This window comes from Podarcis vaucheri, assembly GCF_965113315.1.
Source record: "Podarcis vaucheri genome assembly, chromosome: 15".
NCBI classification, from domain to species: Eukaryota; Metazoa; Chordata; class Lepidosauria; order Squamata; family Lacertidae; genus Podarcis; species Podarcis vaucheri.
The window spans coordinates 25,555,592-25,574,469 of NC_138753.1; the positions used below are offsets into that span (position 1 = coordinate 25,555,592).

The window sequence follows — 18,878 nt, forward strand, 5'->3', positions numbered from 1 at the left end:
CTAATGGATTCAAGTTGCAAGAACGGAGATTCTGATTTTTTCTTCAAAGTTGCCCAAGTTAGTGACCATTGCTGCCCCTTGTGGAAGCGACTTCCATAGTTTAAGCGTGGACAAAGGCTTCCTCCTGTCAGTCCAGCGTTCAGCTTCACTGGATGTTCCTGACATCTTTGTGACCAGAGATGGTGAAGACGGATTGCCTTGCACCCCTGAGCTATGGGCCATCTTTCCTCCCTGCACAGAGACACCTGCTTGCTCCTATGGCCTCCCCCGCCCCCCATCCCTTGGAGCACCGAGGTCTGAAAGCCAGCAGTCACTTACTTCGTGTTTCAATAATGCATAGGCCTCCTATTATTATTCTTTCTACTGACTCCTGGGCCCAGCTCCTAGGCTGAGGCAGCAGAACAGAAATGGTCTCCTGCTTCCCATTGTGTCCCCAATTCCCCCCCTGACCCCGCCTCCAGGTATCATAATCTCCTCTCTGCCAACTAGGGAAAAGAACAAGAGGAGAGCGTTGGCCATTTTTTTTGCAGAGAAATAACCAAGAGGGTATGCTGTGACCTACCAAAGGTCCCAAGGAAGTCCATAGCTCCCCCTTATCGCTTTGAAAACATCTTGCCCTCGACACAGAGGCAGGGCTACTCCTAAATCAGGGTGGAAAACCTGAGACCCAAATGCAGCTATCCAGGCCCTTTTGCCTGGCCCTTGGAGTATTCTCCTTTTCCCAGGCACAGCCCATCTTGACCTGACTTCACAGAATCCAGATAACAAACTGGCAAAGGGCAGGGCAAAAACTAGACAGCAGGCATTAAAAATATTCCAGTGATTCCATACCCTCCAACATTTCTCTGATGAAAATAGGGATGTCCCATTCCATACTGATAATTTTACTACAGTGGTGCCCCGCAAGATGGAAAACTCGCTAGACGAAAGAGTTTTCCGTTTTGGAGGTGCTTCGCAAAACGAATTTCCTATGGGCTTGCTTCGCAAGACGACAATGTCTTGCGAGTTCCTGCTGGTTTTTTTTTCCTTCCCCCCTTTTTCTAAGCCGCTAAGCCGCTTATCAGCTGATCCAATCAGCAGATAAGCCGCTAAAAGCCGCTAATAGCGCAAATCCGCTAATCCGTCAATGGGATTGCTTCGCAAGACGAAAAAACCGCTAGACGAAGAGAATCACAGAACGGATTCTTTTCGTCTTGCGAGGCACCACTGTATATTTATACCCCACACATCTTACTGGGTTGCGCCAGCTACTCTGGGCAGCTTCCAACATATATAAGAACATAATGAAACATTAAACATTTAAAAAACAATTTCCCTATACAGGATTGCCATCAGATAACTCCATACCCTCCAAAAATTATCCAATGAAAATAGGAACATCCTACCATACGCTCTAACATTTCTCCAGTGAAAAGAGGGACATCCTAAGGGAAGGTGGGACATTCCAGGATCAAATCAGAAACTGGGGTGGCTTTTCTAAATCAGGGACGTCCCTGGAAAATAGGAACACTTGGAGGGTCTGTGATTCAAAGCTTGGGGAAACATCCTTCTTGTGGGCTTCTCCCAAGTGGGCTGGTGGAAGAGTAATGGAGCAGTCTATTCTTCCTCTGGCAGCCTGCATGAAATACCATGCGTTCACCTGCATGCAATTTCTGGTCGCCTGTGGTGACCAAGTGAGCTGTTAGATATAAGGCTGGCATAAGGTGAAGAGCACAGGGATCATTCGTATTAGAAGCGGAGTGTTACAAAGGTGCACCTATTTTTTAGTCTTCAAAATTGATATACCGCTTAACCGGGTGGGGTGGGGGTGGGAATCTATAAGTGGTTTACAGAAAACGGCATAAAATATTCATTAAAACAGACTTTAAAGCAGCAAACACAATAAAATGATCGATATATAGATTAAAATCGACATTAACAAAATAAACAAACCTAGGCAATAAAGTTACATGTCTGGGTAGGCTTGCCTAAACCAAAAAGGGTTTTAGCAGGTGTCAAAATCAATGAAGCAAAGGCACTTGCCTAATCTCAATCGGCGGGGAGTTCCAAAGAACTGGTGCTGCCACATTAAAGTACTGAGTTGATGTTGGTTGGCATCTGAGAACCACTGAGTGGAGGAGCCCCAGTCAACGCCCAGCCGCACAAGAGCAATTTGAGTGTGCGAATGGACCCAGGTGCCTGAAAGATCGTTCCATTGCCGGGCTGTTGTGCAATTGCGTCTGGAGTCTGCAAACGTATGACCAAAAGGCTCCTCAGCCGTCGCCCTTCGTTCCCACCACCCTTCCTGTTCCCTCCAGCACCCGAGAGAGATTTTGTAGATAAAGAAGAGGCAAAACCAGCCTCAAAGGAAAAGTGTTGAACAATTCCCATAGATTGCAGCCACAGCAGAAAATCAAGCCTAGCCTGCGCCAACAGCCAGCCTCCATCCTTGCTATGAATCGAACGCAGAGCTGGCCACTCAAATCCAGGGGCAAAGCAAGAAAGAAAAGGTGCCACAATGGAAGAAGCCGTAGTGCAGGAACAGGGTGCACTGTGCAGCGGAGAAGGTGTGCAAGCAAGGCAGACTAGGGTGGTACAGTCAGCTCTTACCATCAGCTCTCAAGGCAAAGCATCAAAAATGCTTGGCTGCAGGTAGGCAGGCCACCAGAACTGGCCTCCTCTCCCTGTTCTGGAAGCTTGCATTTCAAAACGGACCCCACGGGGTAATAATAAGCAGAGAGCTGGACAGGTTTCTGGGGAAGTGTGCACCCGTGGGTGGGCAGAAGAATGCCGGTGGGACCCTCCTCTTCCCCCTCCCCCCCCTCTGGGCTCAGCCCACTCTGCTCCCTTGCAATTCTTTAACCCACATTTCTGATCACTGCAGTTTCCTGTGCAGTACGGAGGCACAGAGAAGTAAGCAGCCTCGTTTTGGGGGCTGGGCTGGCACCTGTCCTTGACATCAGAAGCGCCACAAGGCGCTGTCTATTTCTCCCAGTGTCCTTTTCCTCCCCCCCCCCCCCACAATAAATAAATAGAACATAATCAAGATCTGCCCCCGGCCTCAATACAAAAGCATCCATACCACAAACGCACATTTTTCTTAGTCTAAATATTCCTTAGAGGAAGGCAGAAATGCCACTGAAATGGGGTGAGAGGTGTGGGTTGGTCTCCTAAAGACCCTCTCTCCCCACAGGTTTCAAACCACATGTGATCATGTTTCAGGGATTTCTTTTATTTCTGGTTAAGCCAGCAAATGGTGTTAAAATGCATTGCTTATTTGCAATCTGATCTCGGATCTATTCAAGAACAGGCCAGTTGGCCTTTTCCTGTAAATCTTGCCTGCTCTGTACTGAAAACTCATCAATTTCCCCACCCCGTGGAATCCCAAAACAGTACCCCCTAGAGGAGGGGCAGCTATGGATTTTGGACTCCTCTTCCCAATTTTCCCTCTGCATTTGAGATATTTCACAAGTGAAGCCTGTCTCTTTGCATGGTTCCTGGGAAGACAAGTTCCACCAAGATCACTGGGGGCTTCCAAAAACATGCAAATGATCCAGTAGCGATAATCTTTAGATAATCCAAATATTGAAACCCCTTAAATTCCCCCTACCTTCGGGTGAAGTGATAGTTGGGAGTTGCAAGCCTCATTCCTCTAGTCAAATTTTCTTTTTAATGATTTCCAGTTGAGGCAATTATTTGAAAACAAAACAAATGAAGTTCTGAAGGCATTTTTAGGGCATCAGAATTGCTTGTCTTCTGGGTTTGGGTGGGATATTTTATATGTGATAATAATAATAATAATAATAATAATAATAATAATAATAATAAACCCTTTTAAACCAGCTTAATGCAGCCATCATAATCACACATTTCCACTACCCCTTCCCACAATCTTCCAAAATTACAGGATGGGAAGTTGATGTTTGTGTGTGTTAGAGAGAGAGAGAAATTCTGGCAAATTAAAATGCACTCCCACCCCTGAAGCTCATCTCAGTCTTTCCTGATGCTACCAGAATGAATTCCCTTTCCAGGACTGAGAATTCCATCCTCATTCTCTTCTCTCCACCTGCCTCCCCAAATTTACTGCATCCCAAAAGAGCATCTTGCAGAGAAGGCAACTCTTAGACCAACTCAGACCATAAATCCTCTCCCACCCCACTGCCCCGCCCCCCACATCAAACACACAAGGACCTTCTAATAGGAATGCCAAAAAGTTTGCTGCACTAGAGATGGGGGGGGCGGTGGCGGGGGGGGGGGAGGAGGAGCAGTCTCTCCACCTGCGCTATCCAGGAAGGACAGGCAAGCTGGTCCTCGATTTCACCTTGATTTCAAAATTTATTTATATTATTAATCTCCCCCCCCAAAAAACCCTTCTTCCTTGCCCCACCTCCCCCCTATAAGTGAGGGGGAGGGCTTCTCATGCACACACCCCAGAGCCACTGATCTCAGCGCCACACCAACATCAGCCTCAGTTCAAGCAATGCATGGGGGGGGGGCAGACACCCCCAATAATAAAAGGGCTCGATTTTCAGCAGGGAAGAGGGAGGGGAGGGTGTAAAAAAATGCTGCCTACTTCATCTCTCCCCCCCCCCCACACATCTTAGTTCAGACTCACCTCGCTCTCTTCTCTTCCTTTTTATTGCTGGCTCAGCTCCCTCGCGTCTGGATGTGATGGACAGCAGGCTCCCCTTTTCTGCTGGGGTGCTCGGGGCTTTTGGGTCCTGCCTGCCGCCACCCCCAAGCTGCAGACATGTGGGGTGGGTGGGTGCTGGCGTCTTCTTCTTCTTCTTCTTCTTCTTCTCTCTTCCACCCTCCCTCTTCTCTTTGCAGCAGCAGCGGTCCCCCCCCCCCTTTGGAGACAAAAGGGAAAGGATGCTGAGGAATTGACGGAGGTCCTGGGCTCTCCTCTCTCTCTCTTCCCAAAGGATGCTCTGCTGCGATGGGCTGGGCAGGGCAAGGACCAGCCGGCTGCCAAGTAGTGACTGCAGAGCAGACCGAGAGAGGGCAGCTCTCAGCTCCTGCAGCCGTCCTTCTCCATCCTCTCAGAGGAAGGTGGTGGTGGGGCTTGGGCTTGGGGGGGGGGAGACGCCAGCCAGCCAGCCCCCCCTGCTCCCCACTTCTCCTCAGCCAAGCAGCAGCCCCCTAGCAGCCCCTCTGCCCCGGCTGGTAGTGGGGAGGGCTCCTCTCTGCTCCATCAGCCCGACGCCGCCGGCTCCTCCGTCTCTCCAGGTTCATCCCCTCCTTGCTGAATGTCACAAGCACCAGCTAGCAGGGCGGGCCGGAGGGGGGGGAGAGGGAGGGATTGCTGGGCCGGGCTTTCCAGGCAGGTTTCTGCTTTCCCAGCCAGCATAACAGCTTCCCTTAAAGGGACCAGCCGGCTGTGCTCTTAAAAGTGGAGGGCTGGTGGAGGAAGAGGAGGAGGAGGAAGGAAAAAAGCATCATGCCAAGAACTGCAGCCCGGCAGGCCCCCGGGACACGCTCCCTCCTCGAGGGGGCGCTCCTGCTGCTCCCACAAAAACCCCAGCAAGCTGCTAGTTCTCTGCAGAGAGGGCTAGAACGTTTCCCCTGGCCTCCACTTTTAAAATAAGATAACAGCTCTCTCTTTTTTTTAGCTTGTCATTGATTTAAATTATTTTCTGAATGTTTTTAACAGGTGGTTGGGGAAACCCAGCCAGATGGGTGGTATAAATAATAAAATTAATATTGTTGTTATTATTCTTACTGATGGTTATATTGTTATACTGGTAATTATATTGTTGGATGGCGTCTTGTATTTCTCCTCTGGCAACTCCTGCAGCCAAGATGATATCAGGTGTATTGCTTTCCTTTCCTTTGGACCACATCCGTCTTATCGTCTTATCATCTTGGTCATACACTCTGCCCAGGCTTGCCCTGGAAAGGTCAACTTTGATGCTGCTAATGCAGCAAAAACAATGCAGGAGCGAGTTACCAGTCTCTGCAGCCACAGCAGCAGCTGTGATTCTCCAAAGGTTTGACTTCATTGTCTCTAGAGAGAGAGGAGGATGCCCATTCTTTTTGTAAACTGCTTTGAGATTTGGGTCTCTTTTTGTCTTTTTCAAGACTCAGTATATACATTTTGTGAAATCAAACGAAATAAATGTGATATTATTTCTTACCCTCCCTTCACCATGAGGTGCCAGTGTGGATTAGAACCATTTAAAAATAAAATAAAATACAATATTAAAAACAGCGGTCAGCCCTAAAAGCTCCTAAAAGCAAGAAAAAACTCTCCAGTTGGCTGCAGTGATAGGGAAAATGTGGTTGGAATCCCAGCAGCCCTTGCAGCTAGCATGGCCAAGGGGGTGCTGGGAGTTGTAGTCCCACAACATTCTAGAGTAGGCATGTCCAAAGTCTGGCTCCTATTGCTGAAAGCAGGTAACCAGCAGGAAATGCTTCAGCCCAGCCTTTGCACTGTTGACTAAACACCCCCTGCTGTGCAGATAATGGAGAAAGCTCATAAACTGTATCCCTTCTGGCATCCTGACCAACTCTATTACGCTGGTGTAAACCCTGGTGCACCAGAAGCCCAGAATAGCAGCAAATAAAATCCACTCATATGTCAGCAACCGATAAGACTTGTCAACTAGTTCTTCCAAAGTCTTCCTAAATTATAAAGCTCCAAAATACAGGCCAAAAGAGAGCAGGTCTGGGAAGAGCGAGGCATGCAATGGGCACCACCGGTGAAAAGGCCCTGCTCCATGTAGCTCCTGCCCTGTCATTTGATAGGGTGCCCACTTGTCCTCCTTCCTGACATGGAAGTTCCCAACAGCTGTTAATCAAGCAAGGAAGCACACAGGTCACCTTTCTCACAGTCAGGTTGCCTATGTCCTGGCCAGGCCTGCACCCAGTCTTGTTTTTGTATGATCTTGTTTGTCTTCAGTAACCAAAATTATATTATCAACATATACAAGCAAAAAAGTTGTTTTCCTTCATTTGCAAGGAATCATACAAAACAAAGTGGCACTAATAAAGAAAAGTTCCAGGGTGGCAACAGAAAGCAAACTAAAAATGCATTTGCAGTTCATCAAAACTATCCAGGAAAATCAAGTTATAGGAAAACTGGTGCTATTAACAGTAATCCTTCTTGTTGGTTAATTGGTTTGGCAACTTCCATGCATATGACGTGTGATGCTAATTATTTCCCGCAAGAGTTAAATGATAACTAATCAGAGGCAGCTACAGTTGCAAATGGCAACAAAATATCTGTGAAAGGAAGAGGAGCAGGTTTGCAGGTAGAAATACTGTTTGTAATGAAGTGAGAGCAGTAGTTTACTTGCTCAAATTAACAAACAAGTTTTGAGAATTTAAATTCTAGATTAAAATTTATTACTTAATTGAGAAGGGGATTGTAACAAAAGCACTGGGGCCTAATTTGAATAGTAGAGTGCCTGGTATCTGGTGGGCAGACTCTTGTTAGGAGAGCTATGAGATTCAGGTGAGGGTCAGATGCCTTGCCAATCCCAGCAGGTATATAACAGGAAGACCCGGCCTGCCCAGCATTATAAAAAGCTCAACAACTTTGGGGCAAAATCCTAAAAAAGACCTAACAACTTCAATCCTAAAAAAAGCTTTGCCGGCCCTCACACATGTTTACTTCATCAAATTTGGCCCTCTTTGAAAAAGGTTTGGACACCACTGTTCTAGAGGAAGGCTGGACCATATGGTCCTTCAGTCAGATCCAATAAGGCAAGAATAAGGAACCCTTCAGATGTTGCTGGACTACAGTTCCCATCAGCCTTTGCAGTCAGCATGGCCAGTGCTTAGAGATGATGAGAGCTGGACGCCAACATCTGGAGGGGTCACAGGTCTCCTGTAACTGAACCTTAGGGGACACCACAAAAACCACTGAAACAGGAGGAAGTGCATCAGAGCATGCAAAGAGTTTGCCAAGCATCCACACATTTTGAATTAAAAGGGGTTTCTGAGCATTCATAGAAGAGTGGCCATTTCCTTCTACTAGTCTGCAGACTTGATCTTTAATGCACTTCCGTCATAAGGGTGGGAGAAATGTCTCCACTGTATTTCTGCCTCTTCCTAGGGGTGGGTGGGGAAAGAAGCCCTTGCTAACACGTTATCAGGACTTCCCCCTTCTTCAAACCAAGTCTTCCTTAGGTAAAGGTAAAGGGACCCCTGACCATTAGGTCCAGTCGTGGCCGACTCTGGGGTTGCGGCGCTCATCTCGCTTTATTGGCCGAGGGAGCCGGCGTACAGCTTCCAGGTCATGTGGCCAGCATGACTAAGCTGCTTCTGGCGAACCAGAGCAGGGCACAGAAACGCCGTTTACCTTCCTGCCGGAGCGGTACCTATTAATCTACTTGCACTTTTGATGTGCTTTCGAACTGCTAGGTTGGCAGGAGCAGGGAGCTCTCCCTGTCGTGGGGAATCGAACCGCCAACTTTCTGATCGGCAAGTCCTAGGCTCTGTGGTTTAACCCACAGCGCCACCCGCATCCTGCAAGTCTTCCTAAACCAGCCTTAAACTGAGGTGTCACTTCACATTGTTTTTTTAGCTTCAAGTGAACAGTTGCGACTTCTCTCAAACACACGCTTCTCATGGGACTGACAGCATCTCTCCAGGGTTTCAGTCAGGAGCCTCTTCAAAGCCCTACCTAGCGATGCCAAGAATTGAACCTGCGGCCTTCTGCATGCAGTGCAGATGCTCCCCCACTGACCTATGGCCCTTCCCTTAAGTTTGTTCCTATGGGCAGGTGGCTGGGCCACCTGTCATTTCCTGACTCCACCTGCAGCTCTATGAGTTTCTCATCTTAATGGAGTATTTCCACACAGGGCCATTATGCTAGGAACATAAAAGACCCAATGCACAAATTTGCATCACATTTCCACTTGCTAATTTACATAGTAACTGAGCAAATTAAGACAATGCATTTTGGAGGTCTAACTGTAACTGCGCTTTGCAGAATATCTAGTGCTTACAATTTCCACCGTAAGTTTTCTTTTTAATGGGGTGGCAAATTTAAGCTGCACAGTTAAAGCTGGTTTGGCGTTCTTGCTTAACAAATCCACTCTCACCTCGCACCCCAAATTGGACTTTTTGCAAGAAGGAAGATGACAGGAAAATGCCCTGGGAAACATGGGATACAGTTACTTGATGCAACATCATCTAACTTTCTCACAAACAAATCAGTGGTGGTGGACTTTGGGGCCTCAGATTTCGGCGGGGCCCTGTGTGACACCAAAGTTCACCATCCCCCTGCCCCTCGCCTTCCAGTCGACATCACAGCTGAGATGCCCTCCTGCGACAGCACTGCTCCGCGCCCCCTAAATGCACCTTTGAAATCAGGATGAATGCTCAATAATTAGCTGGCGTTGTCTAACCCTCTAACTTGCTCAACAAACAGGTCGCTTGAAAGCAACCTTGGTGTTTACTCCAAAATAGTCATGTTTCCCTTACTCCCGTTTTTACAGAACATCTGCACGATGTCATCATCAAATTGTTGTCCTCCTCTTTTCTCAGGCTGCAGACGATATGACTTTGGGGGAGAATCAGGAGTGCTACCTGTGCAGGTGAAGTTTGCCTTAGCGCAACTTTCCCACCTTTCTGAAGAGGAATGGCTTTGAATGTATGCAGTGACGTATTATGAATGTTAATCCGCCACAACACCCTCAGGACTATATTACCATGCTGGTCACAGCCATTGCCACTGCATTTTTACTCTTCTTTTAATCTTCACTTTCTCGTGTGATACTTTTGCAATAGTCTTTAACAGGGCATCCCTGAATGGGTGACATCAAAGGGCAGCGGAGATCCCTTTGGGGTCATGTTGAAGGTGCCTCCTGCTATTGTGTTTTGTTATTTCTGTGGGTACTGTGGGTGCTCCCTGATGATAGCAGAGGGAGCTCCAGGAATCATGGAACTGTAGAGTTGGAAGGGACCCTGAGGATCATCTAGTCCAATCCCCTGCAACTCAAGGCAGGAATGTGCACCTGTGCCATACAGGGATCGAACCTGCAAGCTTGGTGTCATCAGCACCACGCTCTAACCAACTGAGCTGTGGAGAGTGTGTCATTTTGTTCCATCTTTTGGTGTAAGCGTAAGATGGGGAGACAGAAGCAGAAGTGAGAGTTCCACATGCGTGTCTATTTGCTGGGTGAGGCTACGGTAATTGCTTCTGTTGCATTGCTGTATTTTGGGTCTGCTAGTAGTTATTATGGGTCCCCATATGTTAGTTGTTCCAGCTTCTATTTATGTTTAGGAGGAAATCTTATCTAAGTGTTATCTGCACTGCACTAAAATGTGGATTCCCCTCCCCCCCGCGTTCTTTGTATTTGGCATTTATTTGTGGTATTTTTAAGATGCTGTGAACAGCTTAGAGGTTTTCTTTGGAATATGGAACAGTCTATGACTTACCTAAGGAAGCAAATATAATTTTAGAGCAGATAAAAAAAATGACTGCCACCTCAGTCTTTCTAATCAACATCTTCGTTTTATTTTGCTTTTATGCCTTCTTCTTTTTAACACTGAAGGGATTCTCTGCACCTGTCCCTGGTCTGGAACTCCTTCCCCAAACAGGCAGCTCTCACGGAATTCAGCTACGTTAGTCAAAAAAAAGCACTTTGAATGTATTATAAACATGCAACACCAGATGGCGCTGGAGAGCAAAGAAAATTTCTTTGCGATTTCCCTTAGCGCTTTTTTCCCTTTCGTTTTAACGATTTAATTTCTGACTTATTTATAGCGGGGTTTTTCCCCTGTGCGTAGATCCACCCCGTGAGCTACAATTCTCAGAGCAGTTTAACAACAGATCCTCTTTCCAAGGAACTCTGGGAACTGTAGTTCTGTGAGGGGTATAGGGGCCTTCTCACAACTCTCTGTACCCTTAACAAACTACAAGCCCCAGGAGTCTTAGGGGAAAGCTATGACAGTATAAAGTGGTATGTATGGTGCAAATGTGGTCTAACTCTATATGTTAAGGACATTACTTGAGGAGGAGAATCTGAGGTCTTGTTTTCCTCATGGGCAGAACACTGCCATCCCCTTGTGAGTCATCTGCTTCACCCAACATCACCACCTTGCCTGGAAGACAAAAGGCATATGGAAAAATGAGTGGCATTAATTTATCACCATCTGCTGCCAATCTTTCCCTGTGCCATGAAAAAAAACAAAAACAGGTGGGGGGAGGTTGGGAGGAAATTGAGTGACGTGAGCGTAGAGATTGGTGAGCAAATTTGGAAACACATAAAGAGAAGCAAAGATCTCACACTGAGTCAGACCTCCAGTCCCTCAAGTTCAGGACTGGCTCCTCTGACTGACATCATCTCTGACTGACATCAGCAGCATGACCACAGTAAACAGCCATGGCTTCCCCCAAAGATTCCCGGGAGCTGTAGTTTGTTAAGGGCACTTAGAGTTGTGAATAGGCCCCCTATTCCTCTCACAGAGCTACAATTCTCAGAACGGTTTAACAACCAATCAAAGGGAACTCTGGGAATGATAGTTCTGTGTGGGAATAGGGGGCATCCTATCAGCACCCTGAACTGCAGTTCGCAGAATGCTTTGGGGAAGCCATGCCTATTTAAAGCAGCAGCATAGAGTTGGAATGGATCCTGTGGATCATCTATTCTCGTTCAACCCCCTGCAATGCAGGAATATTGTCAGGATGCTGTCAGCAGCTCCTGGCTGGTTGTCCAAGAAAGTATAAAGACAAAGGAAAGTTTCTTACAGTCCTTTTTTTATTTCAGATTTTACAGAGAGAGGCTATAGAACCCAGCTTCTTGGATAATGGTGTTGTCCCAAGTTAATCTCCACCTCCCGTCTCTCTCACCTCCTCATTGGTCACTTCTACCGGTGCTGCTACGTGCCCTCTGTCTCTGAGCTCTTTGCTCTCCTACTTTTAAGGCTCGCTGGGTTCTGGGAGATGGAGATGGTGCAACAAATTCACTTAAAAAAGAAAGGAACCAGATGTTTTTGCAGTTGAAAAGTGTGAGATATGCTTTCTAACGACAACGTGTAAGCCAGGTGTTATTCTGGCTCTCCCATGATTTCCCAACTTTCCCCCTCATTTGTCTCTGAACTGTGACTTCCCTCAAACCCCTGTTGTAAATCTATACTGTCTTCCTCTTTCTTCTCCCTGGAAGGGTCAGGATGGGGAGGCGATCTCCACCATTCCTCCTCTGCCCAGTCCTTGAGAAATATGCACCCATACAGGGATCAAATCTGTGGCTTTTGTGTTATCAGCACCATGCTCTAACCAACTGAGCTAATCGGCAATCATAGTGCTTTATGTGGCCTAGAATGAGTTGGCTTTGCCTGTCATTCGCTGTCTCTTGTCTGTCATTAACTCTGCAGTGGCAGACTTTGGGCTCTCAAATTGTTTCTGCACCCCTCCCCACCCCATCCCACCTCTTGTACTCCATTCTACAGCATTCTGCAGTGCGACACCCAGTGTGATTGCACCCGTCGTGCTACCTTAAAACCACCTCCGAACTTTGGCTCCACCTACTGTCAGCTTCCTGCCTTCCACTCCAATAAGCCCAATGAGTACCAGCCACCACTGGCCTCAGAGTAAGAAGGGTCTTTGCCATCCCCCATGGGCTGATTTTTCTACTTCACAGGTGGGAAACCTATGACCCTCCAGATATGAGATGTTGCTCAGACCAGCCCAAGCCAGCAATCAGGACTGATGGGAGTCATAGTCCAACAATATCTGGAGGGCCATAGATTTCCTGTTGCCACTGCTCTGGTGGGAAATGCCAGGGATTGCAACCTCCTGCCTGTGAAGAAGGCATTCTGAGCAGCAGGGAAGGGAAAGCCAGCCCTAGAATGGTGCTTCATGAGGGACATAACAACAACAACAACAACAACAACAACAACAACAACAACAACAATGTATTATTTATACCCTGCCCATCTGGCTGGGCTTCCCCAGCCACTCTGGGAGGCTTCCAACAAAATATTAAAATACAGTAATGAATCAAACATTAGAAGCTTCCCTAATCAGGGCTGCCTTCAGATGTCTTCTAAAAGTCTGGTAGTTGTTGTTCTCTTTGACATCTGGTGGGAGGGTGTTCCACAGGGCGGGCGCCACTACCGAGAAGGCCCTCTGCCTGGTTCCCTGTAACTTGGCTTCCTGCATTGAGGGAACCGCCAGAAGGCCCTCGGCGCTGGATCTCAGCGTCCGGGCAGAACGATGGAGGTGGAGACGCTCCTTCAGGTATACTGGACTTTAAAGGTCAACACCAACACTCTAAATCTAGAAAACTTGCCCATTTTCAAAACGCCCTTGGCCCCGTTCACTGCCACAAGGCAATTTCCATCCTAGCTTGAATCCGCCCTCTTGTGGCAAGAGCAGAGATTTAACAAGCTACAGGTACTGGCAATCTGGAACTCATAGCAGCTGTCTCCAGACTGCCTGTATTTTGCAGGGGAAATTCAGTCACATAACAGAACCGTGAGGTTTGTGCAGTACAAATGGATTGAAAGCACTCTGTTGCTCCGGTGCAACAAATTCACTTAAAAAAGAAAGGAACCAGATGTTTTTGCAGTTGAAAAGTGTGAGATAAACCATTTATTTACTGGAAAACGTAGAACCTTCCTGCAAACAAATCAGGATGAATACAGGCTGAATGCGCGATAACGACTGGGCATCATCTAACCTCCACCTAAGGTGCACCTGGTGGGACGTGGGTGGCGCTGTGGGTTAAACCACAGATCCTAGGACTTGCCGATCAGAAGGTCAGCAGTTCGAATCCCCACGACGGCGTGAGCTCCCATTGCTCGGTCCCTGCTCCTGCCAACCTAGCAGTTCAAAAGCACGTCAAAGTGCAAGTAGATAAATAGGTACCGCTCCAGCGGGAAGGTAAACGGCGTTTCCGTGCGCTGCTCTGGTTCGCCAGAAGCGGCTTAGTCATGCTGGCCACATGACCCGGAAGCTGTACGCCGGCTCCCTCGGCCAATAAAGAGAGATGAGCGCCGCAACCCCAGAGTCGGTCACGACTGGACCTAATGGTCAGGGGTCCCTTTACCTTTAAGGTGCACCTGCAAACAAATCAGGGTGCATGCTCCAGAAATAGGTCACCTGCAGGAGCCTGTAGATGCATTTTTACAAATCTAACCCTGTTGGCATTGTGCACCCCCTGCCCTCTTTCTGGTCAGCACTGTTTTGGATGCAATTCAGTACAGTATGTCTTTAACATGCGGCAACTGTACAAAGTGGGGCAGGATGTGGATGAGTGCCTTCTGGGATCTTATGGGGGTCTTTGGAAAGGTGACCCCTTCCCATGGCGCCATAGCATTAGACATGCTTTTGCAGTGGCAGCATACAAGCATCGTTTCACCCCCCCCCCCATATCTTCATTGCTTCCCTCCACTCTGTTCCTTTTGGTTATATCCATAGCTGTCAAGCGTCTCTTATTTGGCGGGACAGTCCCTTATCACAGCGCCATGTCCCGCTGCTGTCCCTTATTGATGAGGCTTTGTTTGGCTGTTGGCTGGGCTTTCTGCCTTTGGCTCGGAGGGGCTCAGAAGTTGAATATACCTGTGCCTGGAAAATCCCTTATTTTGGCTGCTGATCCCTTATTTTCGAGGCTGCTGGTCCCTTATTTTCAAATCTGTAAGTTGACAGCTATGGTTATACCCCCCCCCATAGAGGTAGGAACACTGTTTCCTCTTCCTGTTCAAAAGCCAGCACAAAATCCTCCCAGGAATCTTCATGAAAACTCCCCCTTCGGGAGCCAAGCTGCTGATGGAATAAGCATTGAATGTCCAAGAGAGAGAGAGAGAGAGAGAGAGAGGAGCCATGGGGAGTTTGCTTATTGCCAGCTTTGTCCCTGGTGGTGTATTCACAGGGGAGAATCCAGTGGGTAATTAATTTTGCTTCTTGCGTGAAAACAAAGTACAGTAGTTCAAATGTAAGCTTTTTTTTTTTCACTTTCGCCATTACTCTTCCTAAGTTTAACCACAAAAACAGAGGAAGGAGTTGGGTGACTTGCTTATTTTATTATTATTATTTGTTATTTGTTATCATTTGTAGGTACTGCTCAGCTTTGTGCTGCATAAACCTTTAAAGCACATTCGACGCACATACTCTCCCTTAGGGAATTCTGGGCACTGTAGTTTACCCCTCACAGAGTTAAAATCCCCAGCAAGCTTGAGGAAACTACAGGGCCCAGAATTCTTTGAGGTGGGGAATGTGCTTTAAAGGTATAGCGTTTGCATAGCCCTAATGTGAGGCCTGCCCTACAATTAGGCAGAGCAGGGATGGGGAGCGTTTCTCATCCTGAGGAATGCATTCCCTCATGGGCAACTTTCTGGGGGATGTGCACCAATGGTGGATGGGGCCAAAGATATTTGTTTAAGCTCTCTAAAAAAATTAGTAGGGGCAGCATATGTGGCCGCCAAGGAATGTATCCCCTGCTGCCGCCACCACTGCCACAGTAGCAGCAACAGTTATGGTCCACTCCTTGGAGGCTGGATCTGCCATATCTTTTCACATCCGGACCCCAGTGGTGCCTCTACAGCTGCCTCTAAGTCTCCTCTCCCACCCTTGTTCCTTGACACCACCCTTCTGTATTCTACATAGGATAGACAGGTTGTCTCTCTATACATGCAGACACACACACACACACACACACAGAGAGAGAGAGAGAGAGAGAGCGCGAGGGGGGGGGCAGATTAAATGGACACAAATCTGGCATCCGAAATGGGAATTTCAAAAATCCATTGGGAGATTTCAGCTTCTTCAGATACTCTTGTCACTGACTTCCATTGGGTTATTGTTTAGGGGCATTTTATTGCTGTTATTGATATTAATTTTTTTTGTATCTTTATTTTTAGATCCTATTGTGATTTATGTGGCAATTGTTCCATTTGGCTGTGTACTTTTTGATGTGTTTCATCTATTGTTTGTGACTACTTTTGTTATATTTGTAATTATGGGTTTGTTATATTTGTAATTATGTAAGCATGGAGTGTTTTGTTAACTATGCAAAGGTGGCCTACAAACAAAATGATGTATGGATGGATGTAACTAGCTGCCTACTTTTAGGACCTGGGCAGGGGCGCTGCTGGATAAGTTTAAAAGATTCAAATCTGCATTTACTGTATCAATTTCTATAGATAGATGCAAAATTTAGAATTTAAGTGTCAAAAGCCACACGCCTACTAATTTCTCATCCAGATCATCCCAGATAAATTCTTCAGTTAATTTGCACGACTCCCGAATCACTCCAAATCGGTTCCTCTTTGATTCATTAACCCCTAATTAATTTCCCAGTGGATCCCATTCCAAATCAATTAAATCCCCCTTCAATTACTGCCCGTTCATTAACACACACATCCCGGGTCTAAAGAAAATCTTAACATTCAATTCTTCTCCATAACTGAAATGCTACCTAGGGGCATAGATCTCCCCACTGCAATTTGATTTCTGCCAAATCCATTAGCCTCCCAGAAAGACCTGGGGGGCACTTTTGGAAATGTAGGTGTGGGGATGGGCAGAGATAACCCTGGATCAGTACAGTGGTACCTTGGGTGAAGTACTTAATTCGTTCCGGAGGTCCGTACTTAACCTGAAACTGTTCTTAACCTGAAGCACCACTTTAGCTAATGGGGCCTCCTGCTGCTGCTGTGCCACCGGAGCACGATTTCTGTTCTCATCCTGAAGCAAAGTTCTTAACCTGAAGCACTATTTCTGGGTTAGTGGAGTCTGTAACCTGAAGCGTATGTAACCCGAGGTACCACTGTAGTAGCATGCAGTGGAGCACTGCCAGGTTATAGGGCTGTGTTTTCTCGGCAGGGTTAAGGTCCTCCAACTCGAAGTGTCCACCTGCCCCTTAGCTGCTCCACAAAATTCCTCACCCAACTAAGGCCCTTTGCCTTACGACCTGGTCAGTCAGCAGCACATCCCACCAGGAAGTCTGTTTAGGCAAGGAAGACATGCCTGCAGCATTGGGGGCGAGTAGAGAGGTGAAGAGAAAATGCAGTTTGAGGAAGCTGCGTGGCTTTGCATTCTCAGCCTGTCCTTGGTGGGTCTCTCTGGGCCTCCGCTCTCTCCTGGAGGGAAGGGAAGCTCTGGGCAGCACTGCTGCACTGAGAACATTTGCATTGAAAACCCAGCGTTCCCCCCCTCTTTCATCCTCTGCTTTTATCCTATCTCTCTCTCTCCCGGTTAACCTTGGAAGGAGGATCTGCTCCCATCCTCCCCAGATCCCTCTTGTCACCAGCCAGACTGCAGGCAGCTGGCGGCAGAGAGAAAAGGCATCATCATACAATGCAGAACACATAGAAGGAGAAGGGAGATTTTCCACATTGCAGGGTTCTGTTTTCTTTTTGCCAGGGACACTTTGAGATGCTAAAGCAAGCTGAGAAGTTTATCAAGTCTTTTTAATGAAGAAGGTGAGACCTATGCACTCAACTGCGATTAAGGCAGCTACTCAAATTTGGGAAAATACTAAATTACTGTCAGAGGCTGCCGGACAACTTAGAGAGGTGAATGCACAAACTTTTAAAATAGGAAAGTCTGAGGTGCGAGGTTTGAGGAAAATACAAGGGAGAGGAAGATTGGTCTATAACTGGCTTCCTCAACCTTGGCCCTCCAGATGTTTTGAGACTACAATTCCCATCATCCCTGACCACTGGTCCTGCTAGCTAGGGATCATGGGAGTTGTAGGCCAAAAACAGCTGGAGGGCTGAGGTTGAGGAAACCTGGTCTATAACAAAAATGATGCCTCATGTGAACTGATATGGGAGGCCTATGACTTGGCCCAAGATAAAAATGATACCCTGTGTGAATTGATCTGGGAAGCTTTGACGGTGATGGAGATGAAGCAGGAAGGGTATGAGAGGCTACCATATGTGGTGGCAATGTAAAATTATTCAGGAAGCCTGGGAGGCGATACATAAAGATTTGAAGAAAATGTTGAAAATGACTTTGGTTAATAAAATTGAAGCAATGATCCTGGAAGGTACAGAACATAATGGATTTACCATGCAAAAGACTTTGTTCCTGCATCTGAGAACGGACGCCAGGCCAAGACAAGCCCATCCCTATAGAAGGAAGAAGCCACCGCCAAAGAAGACGAAGGAGATTGGCAAAACAAACTAATGAACTATACTGGACACACCAGACAATTTCTTTTCTCTCCCCGCCCCTTCCCTTAAAAAAAGGGAGAAATGTTCAGGCATAAACAGCAAGCTTTGTGTATTGGTTTCTACATTAGTTGAACTTTTAAAGGTCACTTGTAGTAATATGTATAAGGTTTTAAAATTGAATAGGTAAGAGTATAAGATTCTCTGGACGTGCATAAATAAGTATAAAAAAAATGGAACCAGGAGGGAGAGGGGGAGGGAAGTCAATTAAGATGTATGATTTTGATTGCGATTTTTTTTATTGGGTTGTTGTTGTTTTTTGTTCTCATAAAATTAATAAATTGTATAATAAAAGAGAGAGAGAGAGAGAGAGAAAGAACCAGAGGAACAAAGAGACCCTATAAAGCTGTCCTGTATGGACCCACATGCCTGCTGGCCCCTTTATTTCCCTCCCCAGTAGATATTGAACTCCAAGACAATGAAGGCCTTTAGGGCAAAATGGAACACTAATCCACCAACCACAGTCTGCCCTCATCCAGGAGTCCCTCCCCCTAAATACCCATCTGCTTTCCTATTTACAACTAATCCAGGAAATGGCATTTCTTGTCAGCTTCATTCTCCTCAGTGTTGCCCTTGTAGAACTCACCAGAGAGGAGGAAGATGGGGGACAAAACTAGACTTACTTAGCTCCCCCAGTCATTGACTCTCTGGCTCCACCTAGTGTTGGCCTCCACGCATATCCTTCAATATGTCCCAGCAGAAAACTAGGATGCGCGTTGTTAACCTCAAAATGTAAAACGAGTGAGGTCTCAACCAAAGAAGAATGGCAACTT

The 18,878-nt window shown here is 46.9% G+C and overlaps 1 protein-coding gene across 3 annotated transcripts in view; it reads right to left on the minus strand.

Moving 5' to 3' along the window:
• ABCG4 (ATP binding cassette subfamily G member 4) overlaps positions 1-5,389 on the minus strand; it is a 43,715-nt gene extending 38,326 nt beyond the window's left edge. The window contains exon 1 of one of the 3 annotated variants that reach the window (XM_082201005.1): positions 4,595-5,388. The gene's annotated coding sequence lies outside the window, so the exon portion shown is untranslated. Of the gene's footprint in view, positions 1-4,594 lie in introns of all 3 variants that reach the window. The other 2 variants (XM_082201004.1, XM_082201006.1) reach the window with 2 other exon arrangements.
• Between the last annotated feature and the right edge of the window lie 13,489 nt (positions 5,390-18,878).